This window comes from Sus scrofa, chromosome 14, assembly GCF_054392235.1.
Source record: "Sus scrofa isolate SSC_HxYL_T2T_F1_AM1 chromosome 14, Sscrofa_HxYL_maternal_Yorkshire_Landrace_v2.0, whole genome shotgun sequence".
Taxonomy (NCBI): Eukaryota; Metazoa; Chordata; class Mammalia; order Artiodactyla; family Suidae; genus Sus; species Sus scrofa.
This window is the reverse complement of record NC_139396.1, coordinates 145,354,667-145,367,877: the sequence shown is the minus strand read 5'-3', so window position 1 is coordinate 145,367,877 and position 13,211 is coordinate 145,354,667. Positions and strand designations below refer to the sequence as shown.

General features: G+C 40.7%; 1 long non-coding RNA gene across 5 annotated transcripts in view; it reads left to right on the top strand.

The window, feature by feature from the left end:
- Positions 1-13,211, top strand: part of LOC110256754 (uncharacterized) — a 72,225-nt gene that overhangs the window by 15,167 nt on the left and 43,847 nt on the right. The gene's annotated exons all lie outside the window — the stretch shown is intronic.

Genomic DNA, 13,211 nt, shown 5'->3' with positions numbered 1-13,211 from the left:
TATTTTTTCTGTCTGTGAATCTGTTTCTGTTTTGTAAATAAGTTCATTTGTATCATATTTTAGATTCCATATATAAGTGATATCATGTGGTCTTTGTCTTTCTCAGAAGGGTAATCTTCTGATTCAATCCTTAGTCATCAAACAAGATCCCACCAAAAACAACTGATCAAATGTCACTCTTTCCTAATATATTCCCCGGGAATTTTCAGCACCCAGAAATTTAAGAATGAAGAATAAGGATTTTGTTTAGTTTTTGTTTTTAGAAGAAAGAAACTCTTTTCTTCAACCAATTGGGAGCATATGGTACAGAAGCCCTACATTAAGTTTTTTGAGAGACAGATGTAAAAAGTGTAGAAAAATGCCCTACCTTGCAGGAATCTATGATGAGACAGTAAACTGTACAGTGACTCGGAGTTAGAATGCCGTGTTAAGTCATTGTTCTGTTACTACCTTTCCTTTGTTTTAAGATACACGTCTCTCCCTCTAAGTGTATGTAATTTAATGTCTTGGAAACGTTGGGATGTGTCTCATGAGCGATATGAATACACAGTAGGGTAGAGTTTCCTTATACCCTTGAAACCTATTTTTAAATCAATGGCATGTCTTACAATGTTGATACCTAAGAATTGAGGAAATAAGTATATGGCAAGCCACGAAAGATTTCTGTGATCCAGTCTCCTTCTCTGTTTGGGATGAGCAAATACAAACTACCATATAAAAAAATAAACAACAAGGTCCTACTGTCAAGCACAGGGCCATAGCCCTGAACTCACCTTACAGGGTGGAAGAGAAGTGACATGAAGCCTCCTGGAAACTGTAAAGTGCTAGATGAAGAAATAGACGACGTGAAAATTAACCATTTCTGGCGACATGTATGTGTCCCTGAGGTGTTTTTCTTTTCCTTGGAGGTACCATGAATTGTCCATTGTGGATTCAGGCAACATAAGATCTGTCTATAGTGTATACCATCCGTATATTTTATGGATGAAGACCGAATGGGCTGAAGAAGGGAAGAGGAGGGAACACATTAATTTTTTAAATACTAGGATCGAGTTTGTGGTGACCTGACCATCTCGGCATGTTCATACTGATCTCCACAACTCATTACAAACATTACTTTCAGAGCAGAAAAATAGCAGTCGAATCTCACAAGCTTGCGTAAATTGTGAGTTTCTCTTTCCTAGGCTTAGCACTAATTCTAAGCTTCTTCCTCTGTCCATTTTTCCAAACATGTATTGAGTCCCTATAGTATACCAGGCCCTGGGGAGATATAGGCAAGTCAGCAGAACTAGGCACTGCGTGGGCAGGTGGCAGATGCACAGAGTGATAGAAATCTCTACTGGGAATGTGGGATGCAAAGGAGAGAAAAAGGAGAGTTGACAGGGGAAGTAACAAGTAAGCTGAGTCATGGAGGACGAGTACAGCCTGGCTGCATAAGGAATGCACCACCCCCATTCACACAAATGATTATTCATCACTGATAATTCAGCATTGTTCTTCCATGTCCATTAGGACACTTGTTTCTATTGTAGAAGATTCTTTTCACCCATCTTCGAATATGTCCTTCTTTGCAACCAACCTTGGCCCTGGCAGGCGAGTAGGATCATCTTGGCTCTGACCTGGAGTTTGTTCTTCATGAATAGGGTTGCAGGGGAACTAAAGGTCTTTCCTCTTTCCCAGTGGAAGTGTCTGATGGATGCCTACAAGATGCTGGGCAGGAAGATACTGCAGTCAGCCTGGGATAAAAAGCCCACCTATACCATTTACTAGCCGTGTAATCTTGGTCGAGTTACTAAGCTTCTCTGAGTCTTCATTTCCTCCTTTCCTGAAAGGATATGATAATATCTACAATATGATGTTACTTGGCATATTTAAGTTGAAATCTAAATGGGTTTGCATTGAATGGCTCATTTTCCTCTCCAGGGGCAGGGCATTAGTGAATACTTTTGTTTTTTGCTCAGTTCTGCATGGAAAATCTAAAGAGGGGAGTGAGTTATCACCTCTTTAAGTTATGAAAAACTAAAGGTAGTATATTTTATTGTCCTTAGTACTGAATTATGTCATAGGTAGTAAGGAGAACAGGTTCTGGAGTTATAGGTTACGTCTCAGTCACATTTTCAGTTATGTGATCTTGGGCAACTAACTTGACCTTTCCAAGCCTTCAGTTTCCAAATCTGTATAATAAGGTTCTCCTGTCACAAGGGCCTGATGAAATAATGCATGTCAATTTTTTCTCTTTTTTTTGTTATTAGTTTTTTTAATAGTTATTTCCCCAATACAATTTTTTTTCTACTGTACAGCATGGTGACCCAGTTACACATACATGTACACATTCTATTTTCACACATTATCTTGCTCTATCATGTGACTAGACGTAGTTCCCAGTGCTGCACAGCAGAATCTCATTGCTAATACATTCCAAAGGCAATAGTGTGTATCTATTAACCTCAAGCCCCCCAACCACCCCACTCCCTCCGCCTACCCCTTGGCAACCACAAGTCTATTTTGCAAGTCCATGATTTTCTTTTCTGTGGAAAGGTTCATTTGTGCCTTATACTAGATTCCAGATATAAGTGATATCATATGGTATTTGTCTTTCTCTTTCTGACTTACTTCACTCAGTATGAGAGTCTCTAGTTCCATCCATGTTGCTGCAAATGGCATTATTTCATTCTTTTTTATGGCTGAGTAGCATTCCATTGTGTATATATACACACCACATCTTCCTAATCCAATCATCTATCGATGGACATTTGGGTTGTTTCCATGTCTTGGCTATTGTGAATAGTGCTGCAATGAACATATGGGTGCATGTGTCTTTTTTAAGGGATGTTTTTATGCTTGGATATATGCACAAGAGTGGGATTGCTGGGTCATTTGGTAATTCTATGTATAGATGTCTAAGGTATCTCCATACTGATATCCATAGGGGTTGTACCCGCTTACATGCCCACCAACAGTGCAGGAGGGTTCCCTTTTCTCCACACCCCCTCCAGCATTTGTTATTTGTGGACTTATTTATGATGGCCATTCTGACTGGTGTGGTATCTCATGGTAGTTTTGATTTGCATTTCTCTAATAATCGGTGATGTTGAGCATTTTTTCATGTGCTTGTTGGCCATCTGTAATGCATGTCAATTATTAAGCATGCAGTAAACAATTAGTGCTCAATGTTCACTAGTTTATTCATCTGAGGTTGGTATTCTCAGGCTACAAGGAGTTGTCAGTAGTGTTCCTGTATGAACTCTGGGTATTTTCTAATGGGACTATTTCTCTCTTTAGAAGCCCACCTTCACAAAGAGCAGGTCCTTTTGATTTCTAAAGAAGCCCGATAATGATAAGATCTTGACTACAATTTCTTGGAGGGGGGACCCAGCTAACAATCAGGTACATGATACCCCTTTCAAGGGCAAGTTGAATAAAGTCGGGGAAGCGGAGTCAACTTCTGTGACAGACTGGTCTCTAGGTGTTAAATTTGCATAAGAAACAGAATGGGACAAAATGTACTTGGGCCAAACAGTATTTGATACTGGCTCTTATAAAAGGTAGGAGGCTCCTATTTTTTTTTTTTTTCTTGGTAATTACCCACCGTTCCATTGCCCCATTCCCATCCCCTCGCTACTGTTTACCCTTCCTCTCCCTTCCTGAGATGATGGAGGAGGGGGTTGCCACTTGGATGTGATCCAAAAGCAACGCCTCCCACTGAGGCCCACGGCAAGGTCTCCATAAAGCTCACAAAACTGTGGGAAGATTTTAACAGTTTCAGGATCTTGAAAGAGCACAATAAAGAGGCTTTTATGGCAGACTCATCTGAAAGATGAGTTCATCTCTTCTTGTTTCTTTCTTTGGTGAACTGCCAGGCCATACAAGGTACCCATCTTGTGTGAAGGTCTTGCATGATCTGTGACACCTGGCCCAGATGTGAAAGAGTTGCCATCTTTAGAATTCCAATCAACACTGTCATTCATAGCTCAGAAATCACATAGGTGCTGAATCATGATGATCAACAAACCAGTAAACTCTCACTGAGGTAACAGATGACAGTTTGAAAATAAAGCTCATAAGCATGCACTAAAGTTAAAAAGGCTGCTTTATTAGCTTATTTTTTAAAGCGCACTGTTTTGAGTTCATTAAATGTTGGCTTTGTGAAAGGGACTCCATTGTTTCCTTCAAGCCCTGAATCAAGCCTTCTTCTACTTTGTGGGAGACTCTGTTTGCCAATTTGCAAATGAGTGGGTGTTCCCTTGCAGGCATCAATGGCCTGCTCCTCGGAAATTCACAGTTCTCCAGAGAAAGTGGTGTTCCCCTCCTGGAAAATGTGCTTCTTTAAAGGAGAACTGAGAAGTGAGAAAAGACCCTCTTGTGAGAGTGCATCAGAAATTCAGAGTGAGAAGCTCCATCTCCCCATCCCTCCCAGGATCCTGCAGCCACCAGTTTCCCAGAACCAGATTGCCTGAGGCAGATTAACTGGCCTCTTGGGAGATCTTCCAGGCTTATCTGGCTAATCTTCAGGGGATAAACCCTTGCCCTCTTTCTCTGAAGGGTAGGACCCATCAGCCCCTCCCTTTTCTGACCTCACCTCCAATCATTAAGACTGGAGAATAAAAAATAATTCCTGCTCAAATCAATATTATGAATCTCACTGCTGGTCTAAAACATTCAAGGTAAATCATTTGTTCTGTTCTTAAAACTTCCCAGAGTATCATGATTTATTCTTTCATTCTTTTATTCATTCATTGATTCATTCATTCATTCAACCATCTATCCACTAAATATGTAATGAATGTCTGTAATGTACCAGGTAGCAAGCAAGTACATTTTTTGAATCTCTGTCTCACTCTCTCTCTCTCTATCTCCTACTTGGGGTCACTATAAGGATATTGAGGAAGGACACAAATAGGCTTTACAAATAGAGAATGATGGGCAGAGAAGAAACATCTAATTTAGATGCCAGGTCAAGGAAATCTCTTTGAAGGGACTAAGATGGGACTCAAAGGGTGAGGAGTTGGGGTGGGTGCTGATGGGCTGTGTGTGTGTGTACAAGCACACTCATGTGTGGCTGTGTGTGTAGGGACAGAATATTCTAGGCGGGGGCATGACATTTAAAGAGGCTCTGATGTAGGATGGAGATGTACATTTACCAACCCTTGCATACTTTTTATTTTAAAGCTCTTTTCCCAGATACCCAAGCAGTTTTCCTGTTTGACCTGAAGCCCATTTCCTTTTCCTTGGATTTTCATATCATAAGAATTTCTATCCAGTGGATAATGCCATTCTGGGTTTTCTTTCTTTCTTTCTTTCTTTCTTTCTTTCTTTCTTTCTTTCTTTCTTTCTTTCTTTCTTTCTTTCTTTTTTTTCTTTCCTTCCTTCCTTCCTTCCTTCCTTCCTTCCTTCCTTCCTTCCTTCCTTCTTTCTTTCTTTCTTTCTTTCTTTCTTTCTTTCTTTCTTTCTTTCTTTCTTTCTTTCTTTCTTTCTTTCCTTCCTTCCTTCCTTCCTTCCTTCCTTCCTTCCTTCCTTCCTTCCTTCCTTCCTTCCTTCCTTCTTTCTTTCCTTCTTTCCTTCTTTCTTTCTTTCCTTCTTTCTTGTATTTATTTTAGGGCCACACCTGGGGCTATGGAAGTTCCCAGGCTAGGTGTTGAATTGGAGCTGCAGCTGCCAGCCTACACCATAGCTCATGGCAATTCTGGATCCTTAACCCACATCCTCATGGACACTAGTCAGGTTCATTTCCACTGAGTCACAATGGGTTTTTTTTTTTCCCCTTTATTTGGCAATTGGTGTCACTTTGGTTATAGATTTATAACTAAGATTAGAGTAATTGACCCATGGATCTATAGAAGCCAAAACAAATTCACAAAATGACTCTCTAGGACCCACGTCTATTTTGGTTGACTGATTTTTCTTTCCAGGAATTTCATGGGGAGCCATTCTTTCACCCAATGGGCCATTTGTGGCTTCTTTCTCACTCCCAGCCAAAGTCTAACCAAACACGATACCTTCGTAATTATGACAGAGATGGATGGAGTTTCATTTTCCTACCTGTCTGTGATGGTTTAGTGTAGAGATAATAGCCATTCCAGTTCTCAGCCAGAGATAGGCAGAAGGAAGCAGCAGCAGAAGAAGAGAACCTATATAATGATCATGTGCACTACTGCTAGATGACTGTGCAAGTCTAACCACACATCTCTTTGTTCTCAAATGCCTGCATGCTCTAGATGGATACCAGTTACATCAGATGTATGGCATGCATCCTGCTACTTCCCCCTTCTGCATGTATGCCAGATACCACTGATCAAGAAACTCTTCTCCTTTGACCTCAAACGAGACTTCAGAAGCATTCTCAACACTGTACTTCAAGCAGACACCATTACTCAACTGGAATTAACACATAACTTTACAATCATTTGTAACCTGTGGTATAAGCAACTGCCTTGCTTCCAGAACAGAATTACACCCTAATCTGATGTACTTCTACATAGCATTTATCATAGAATGACTTTCTTTATTTTGAATGAAATCTCCGTCAAGGCAAGGGTTACATTTGTGTGTTTGCTTGGCATTAAATCCTTGACTCCCAGCATATACCAAGCACATAGTTGATTTAGAAAATATTTACTGAATGAATGAATGAATGACACAAAGTTTTTCTTTGGAAGAAGCCAAAGGACTTTTCAAACTACAAAGCTATTGCGCTCTAACACTAGACTCTGCTGAAGAGTATTTTTCTGGATTTCTATGTAAAGTCAATTAGATTGTTGCTACTTAGCCTAAAGGGACTGGATCAGACTCCCCCTGAAGCCCTTGAAAAAATGTGCTTCTCTGATTCTCCTTCAGCCAACTCTTTGCAGTCAGTAATAGTTCTCAATTCTAGTTGTGATTATAGCAGCAATTTCAGGCACCATCATTTAAGTATTTCTGAAGAGAAGGCCATTTCTGTGCTGCAACAAAGGGGTTTCTGTATAACTCTAGTGCATGTACCTTCCAATGCTCCCCTTTCCTCTATGAACCAAATTTTATCCTGAGATAGGAGGAGGAAGTGTCTCAAAATCCTGCAGCTCTTTGGAATTGCCATTGTGGCTCAGCAGTAACAAATCTGACTATTAACCATGACAGTGTGGGTTCGATCCCTGGCCTTGCTCAGTGGATTAAAGATCTGGCATTACTGTGAGCTGTGTTGTAGGTTGAAGATGTGGCTCGGATCCCGTGTTGCTGCAGCTGTGGTATAGGCCGGCAGCTGCAGCTCCAGTTCAGCCTCTAGCCTGGGAACCTCCATACGCCCTGGGTGCAGCCCTTAAAAAAAAAAAAAAAGAAAAGAAAAGAAAAAAAAAAACCCCAATCCTGCCACTTCATTAGCCCCCTCCTGCAAAATGCATGCTTGCATTGTGATTAAATGAGTTTTAAATGATCTCTGTACCAAATGATAAGCATCCCATTTTTTTGTTTTCCCTGACACCGTATATGTAAGTACTACTTGTTTAACAAACTGGCAGAATGGTGTGTGACACTTTTAAGTATTTCACACCTCAGTGAATGCATTGTGCACCTCTGAACCCAGAGAATTACAATGTCTGTGTTAAATATTTAGGGAAAGTTGAAATTTTGGTATGTTTAAAAGGTAGTTTCTATTATTCAAATAAAATAGGCTCTCCAACTGTTTTCAAAGACTAACGGGCAAGAGTTTTGATTAAAGCAAATTTTAAATCATGGCAGAATTCCCATTATATCATCTATAATTTATTATTTTTAGAGGGAAATTAGAGCAGTAAGTTTTTGTGGCAAACTTTCTTTGGTTAATGTTTAAAAAAGAAAACCCTTTAACTAGATTGGCCAATCTTCAGATGAAAACAAAACCCTTTCATTGGATTGATCAGTCTTTCGATTTCTGCTTTTTTTTGTTTTGTTTTGTTTCTGTTTGTTTTGTTTTACTTTGTTTTTAGGGCTGCGCCTGCAGCATATGGAGGTTCCCAGGCTAGGGGTCTAATTGGAGCTACAGCTGCCGGCCAAGCCACAGCAACACCAGACCCTTAACCCACTGAGCGAGGCCAGGGATCAAACCTGCAACCTCGTGTTTCCTAGTTGAATGCATTTCTGATGTGCCACGATGGGCACTCCAGTCTTTTTTTTTTTTTTTTTTTTTAATTTTTTTTTAATAGTTATTTCTCCAATACAATTTTTTTTTTTTTTTACCACAGCATGGTGACCCAGTTACACATACTTGTACACATTCTATTTTCTCACATTATCATGCTCCATCGTAAGTGACTAGACATAGTTCCCAGTGCTACACAATAGGATCTCATTGCTAATCCATTCCAAACAGTGTTTTGATTTCTGAAGTGAAGCTCTTTGCTTGTATAGCCAGAGAGAAATGGTAATGAAAATGGATTAATCGATCAATAGGTGCAAGGAGCAAGGTAAAAACCTAGAGCAATATTCATGCATAATCAACAGTGGTTTTCTTTTTTTCTTTTTTCTTTTTTTTTTTTCTTTTTGTCTTTTCTATGGCCACACCCCGGCATATGGAGGTTCCCAGGTTAGGGGTCTATAATCAGAGCTGTAGCTGCCAGCCTATGCCAGGATCACAGCAATGCGGGATCTGAGCCGCATCTGCGACCTACACCACAGCTCACAGCAACGCCGGAACCTTAACCCACTGAGCAAGGCCAGGGATCGAACCTGCAACCTCATGGTTCCTACTCAGCAAGGCCATGGATCGAACCCGCAACCCCATGGTTCCTAGTCGGATTCGTTAACCACTGCGCCACGACGGGAACTCCTCTTGTTGATTTTTTAAATGTTAGTGAATGAATGGAGTCTCTACTATCTGGAGGTAGATATGCGTAGTCTTCAAAGAAACTCAATGCTCTCTGCTATGTGAGGCTGTCTCGCATCTCCTACCTTGGGGACTTTGAATCTTTGGAACCTCTATTGTCTGCATCATGTATATGGCATCATGTATATGGCAGTGTATACTGCTCTGTGTGTCTTGTCTTAAACTGAAAACTTGTAGGTCTTTGTATTTCTGATAAAGCCAAAAAAAAAAAGTCAAAATGATCATTAATTGAGGAATTATGATGTCAGATTCTCTGCAAGAATAGAAAAAGAGATAAAAAGCCCCAAATCTTTGTGGTTTAATGTGATAGAAATTCACTTCTCATTCATGTGACATTTCAGTTATTCCCAGTTGGTTGGTAGTCTTCCCATGGTTATCCAGAGAACTGAACTTCTTGCACCAGAAGGCTCTGTTTTCTGAGTCCTCAGAAATCTCTGCATCGAGTTTGCAGGTGGAGCAAGAGCATAGAGGATCTCCAGTGGGGAATCTGAAAAGACCAGGCCTGGAAGGAGCATCATTTCTACTCACTGCTCATTGACTAGAACTTAGTCTTAGGGCAGTGTTAACTTTAGCTGTCTGCCTGGGGAGAAGAGAAAATGGGTTTTGGTGAACAGATAGCAGTCAAATACATAGAGCAATGTTTGCGAAGTGTGGGTGCATACCTGTCTATCCATCTAGGAGTGGGCTTTATTATTCTTATTTTACAGATAGGAAAACTGACCCCTGGGAAGATTAAGTCACTTGCTGGAGAGAGTGCTGGTGCTTGAATGTGACCCATGATTGGCTGATTCTATTCTCTCTGTTTGCCTATTAACCTGGTTTGTTCCACTATTCCATTGTTTCGCTATTTCCCCATCACCATTCTTATTCATGCCTCACGACACCCTCACCTAACCGCTGGAATAGCCTCAGCTCTATTCCTGCTGTTGGCCAACCAGGCAAATTATTGATAGCTCAATCTCCTTAAAAGACAGCTCTAACCTTAGCAGTTCACATCCTGAAAATCTTTAATAAATGCCCAGTAAACATTTGTTAACTGACTCCCTAATGAATACACAGCAAAGGTCTTGGACTGGGTTCAAGGTCCCTGCTTAGAGAATGATCTGGAAACAATCTAAGGGTATACACTGGGTCTCAGATTGTCCTAACACTCTGTGAGTGAGCCTTAGTGAAGGCTGTGTTCAGAAGCATGGACTCTGAGTTGTTAGGAATCACTTCTTTCCTGCTCTTGTTCTGGGAAGCGTTAGGTATGTTACTCCCTGAAAATCGTCAGGTTTAGTCATTTAGGACCCTGTCTTTGGCAGAGAGAGGGGTGGAGAGAAAGAGAGGGAAATCACCTTTAACATGTCCCACTCTTCTTGAATTGACTCCTCTGTACATATTCAGTGAATCCCAGCCTCTACACTGATTTGTGCAGGAAAGGGCCACAGAAGGTTCCTGAGCCTGTGTAGGGGCTCTGCTTAATAAATCTAGAGATTCATCTGAAAGAACTAGTTTATGCACAATGCTGGCATCAGATTTTCTCTAAGGAAAGGACTTCAGACAACAGCCCAATTGAAAAAATGAGATGTTTGAATGTTCAGGGTAACTTACATAAGACTGTAAAATCTCAGTTTTTCCTGTTGAAGATTGAAATGGTTGATGTGGATTATGGATTATCCCAACCCTCTCTATTTTTAGGTACTACTGTCTAGGCAATACTTTTTTTTGATGCTAACTCTCTGCCCCTTCTTCAACCCCTGGCACTCCCACCTCTGCTGCCTTTGGCAGTGTTGCAAGGTTCAGCCTCTCGATCCCAGCTGCATTAGAAGGGCCCACTGGTGGCCACCGCCTGGGCTCTGGCCCAGCACAAGAGCTGCAGACAGTGTGATGGTTTCTTTGATGGCAGCCGACCGTATGGGGAAAAAAAAAAAAATCAAGCAAACCAACAGAAGGGGACTCATTCTCTCTGATCTGTCCTCCATGAGTGAATGCTAAAGAGCAGGTGCTGCAGAGATAATGGGAACAAAGTTCAAGATAAAGACTTGACACATTTCAGTGTGGCCGGGCCTTCTGATCCAAAGTAGATAAGCCTCAGAGTGCAGGGTGGTTGGGTTCTCGCCTTGGGGGGACAGAAGAACTTGGGGTCCTGGGCTGGATGTGTCAGTGGCTATCAGACCTGGCAAGGATTTTGGTGATTATCTGGCCTGAACAGTAAATCTTGTCACAATACTGCTGCACCCCCTTTTCGTACCCAGGACAAACAACCTGTCCACTCTACTGCTTGCTGAGCCCCTATGTCGATTCCTAGGCAATCCCAGGAAAGCCATGATTGGTCAGCTAGTATCTTATTGGCAGAGCGCTTTTGCCAAGCCAGCTGTCTCTGTAGTGGCAAACCAGCCTATAGAGTGACCAATCCCTGCTCCAATCAGCTGAGATTAGAAAGTCAAGTTCAAATGGGTTAAAGTATGGTGATCAGGTATAAGGGAAATTAGGTTTCTCTTTCCTCCAGAAGAGGGTTACAAACTGGAGGCTCTCAGATTATTATGTCCAGGACAGTCAAATAGGCCCTTTAATGGCTACTTTCCCTATCTTCAAAGTAAACATGTTGATGAAAGGGCTTTTTCAAAGCTGAATGACAATGACAGTAAGTTATCTTGTAATATAATTCCAGCTGATAGTTATGCCACATTTATGATGTTAGCACTACGTAAAACACTTTCTGTGCATTGACAAATGTATTCTTGCCACAGCCCTATGAGTGGGGTATGTGTGGTTCTCTCCAACATACAAGTGAGGATATTGAGACACAGAGAGGTTAAGAATCTTGCCTACATCACACAGCTAACAATGGAAGTCTAATTACCACCCTACACTGTGTGGCTCTGGGGTCTGCATTGATTCAAATGTTTATTTTTTAAAAATTTTTATTAAGGTATAGTTGATTTGCAGTGTTTCTTGAATTTCTGTTTACAGCAAAGTGACATGGATATGTGTGTGTGTATATATATATACGCACACATATACATAGACATATCTATAAACACACACATATTCTTTTTCTTTTATGCTGTCTTCCATCATGTTCTAGCCCAAGAGACTGGACACAGTTCCCTGTGCTATACAGTAGGACCTCACTGCTTATCCATATTCCAAATGTAACAGTTTTCATCTACTAACCCCAGACACCCAGTCCATCCCACTCCCTCCCCGCTTCTCCCTGGCAACCACAAGTCTGCTCTCCATGTCTGAGTCTGTTTCTGTATTGAAGATAGGATCACTTGTGCCATATTTTAGATTTCACAAATAAGTTATATCATATGGTCTTTGTCTTTCTCTTTCTGAGACAAATACCCTGGGATAAATCCCACTTGATCATGGTGTACCATCCTTCTAATACATATTTGTGACATGTCATTTTGCTTAATGTAGAAGAAGAAAATCTGAGAGTTCCCTAGTGGCCTAGTGGTTAAGGAGCCGGCATTGTCACTGCCTTGGCTCGGATCACTGCTGGGGCACGGATTCAATCCCTGGCTTGGGAATTTCTGTGTGCCACAGGCACCGCCAAAGCAAAAAGAAAAAAAAAATAAAGAAGAAGAAGAAAATCTTACTTCACGCAGATTATAATTAGAAAAGAGAGGCGTCTTTTAATGGTTTTTTTAGATAATTGTGGATGTTCTTTTCTGATATAATGCCAAAACTCAGCAAATGATCATTTCTTATGTGAAGTAGCAACATGGAATGTGAAACCTATCAAGGAACATTTTTTACTCAGCAACGCTAAACCCATTGGCCTCTCTTACATTTTAATGGATCTTTTACTTATGCATGATTTATAACATTTTGCATTGGTCTTTTGGAAAATATTATTTCACTGAGTTTTGCAGATTTTCCAAAGGTTGACATGGTCATTCTAAGCATTTTAAAAATCACACTCATTTGTTAAGATTACCAACATCTCTTCAGAAAATTCAGGGAGTACTGAGAAGCTATTAAGATCACGGTGGTGGATAATAGGTTTCGGAAATTCTACTTTTTTAGAATCATTGGCCGCAAATATCATCAGTTATTTTATTGCAGTGACAAACTCAATGCCTTTTGGAGAAAATGTCTGCCTAAGATCCAAGTCCGAATAACCATAGTTTAACTGTCAGTTTTTCAAGTAAAAATGTCATTCTCCAAAAAAGTGTTTAGTTTATTTAAACAATCTTACAAATGCTTTTCCTCAAGATAGTCATTATATTTTGGTATGTAGAAGAAGTGTTTTGTTTGTTTTGTTTTTTGGTGGTTTTTTTGGTGGCACCCACGGCATGTGGAAGTTCCTGGGCCAGAAATTGAACCCATACCACAGCAGCAACCTGAGCCTATGCAGTGACAATGCTAGGTCCTTAACCCACTG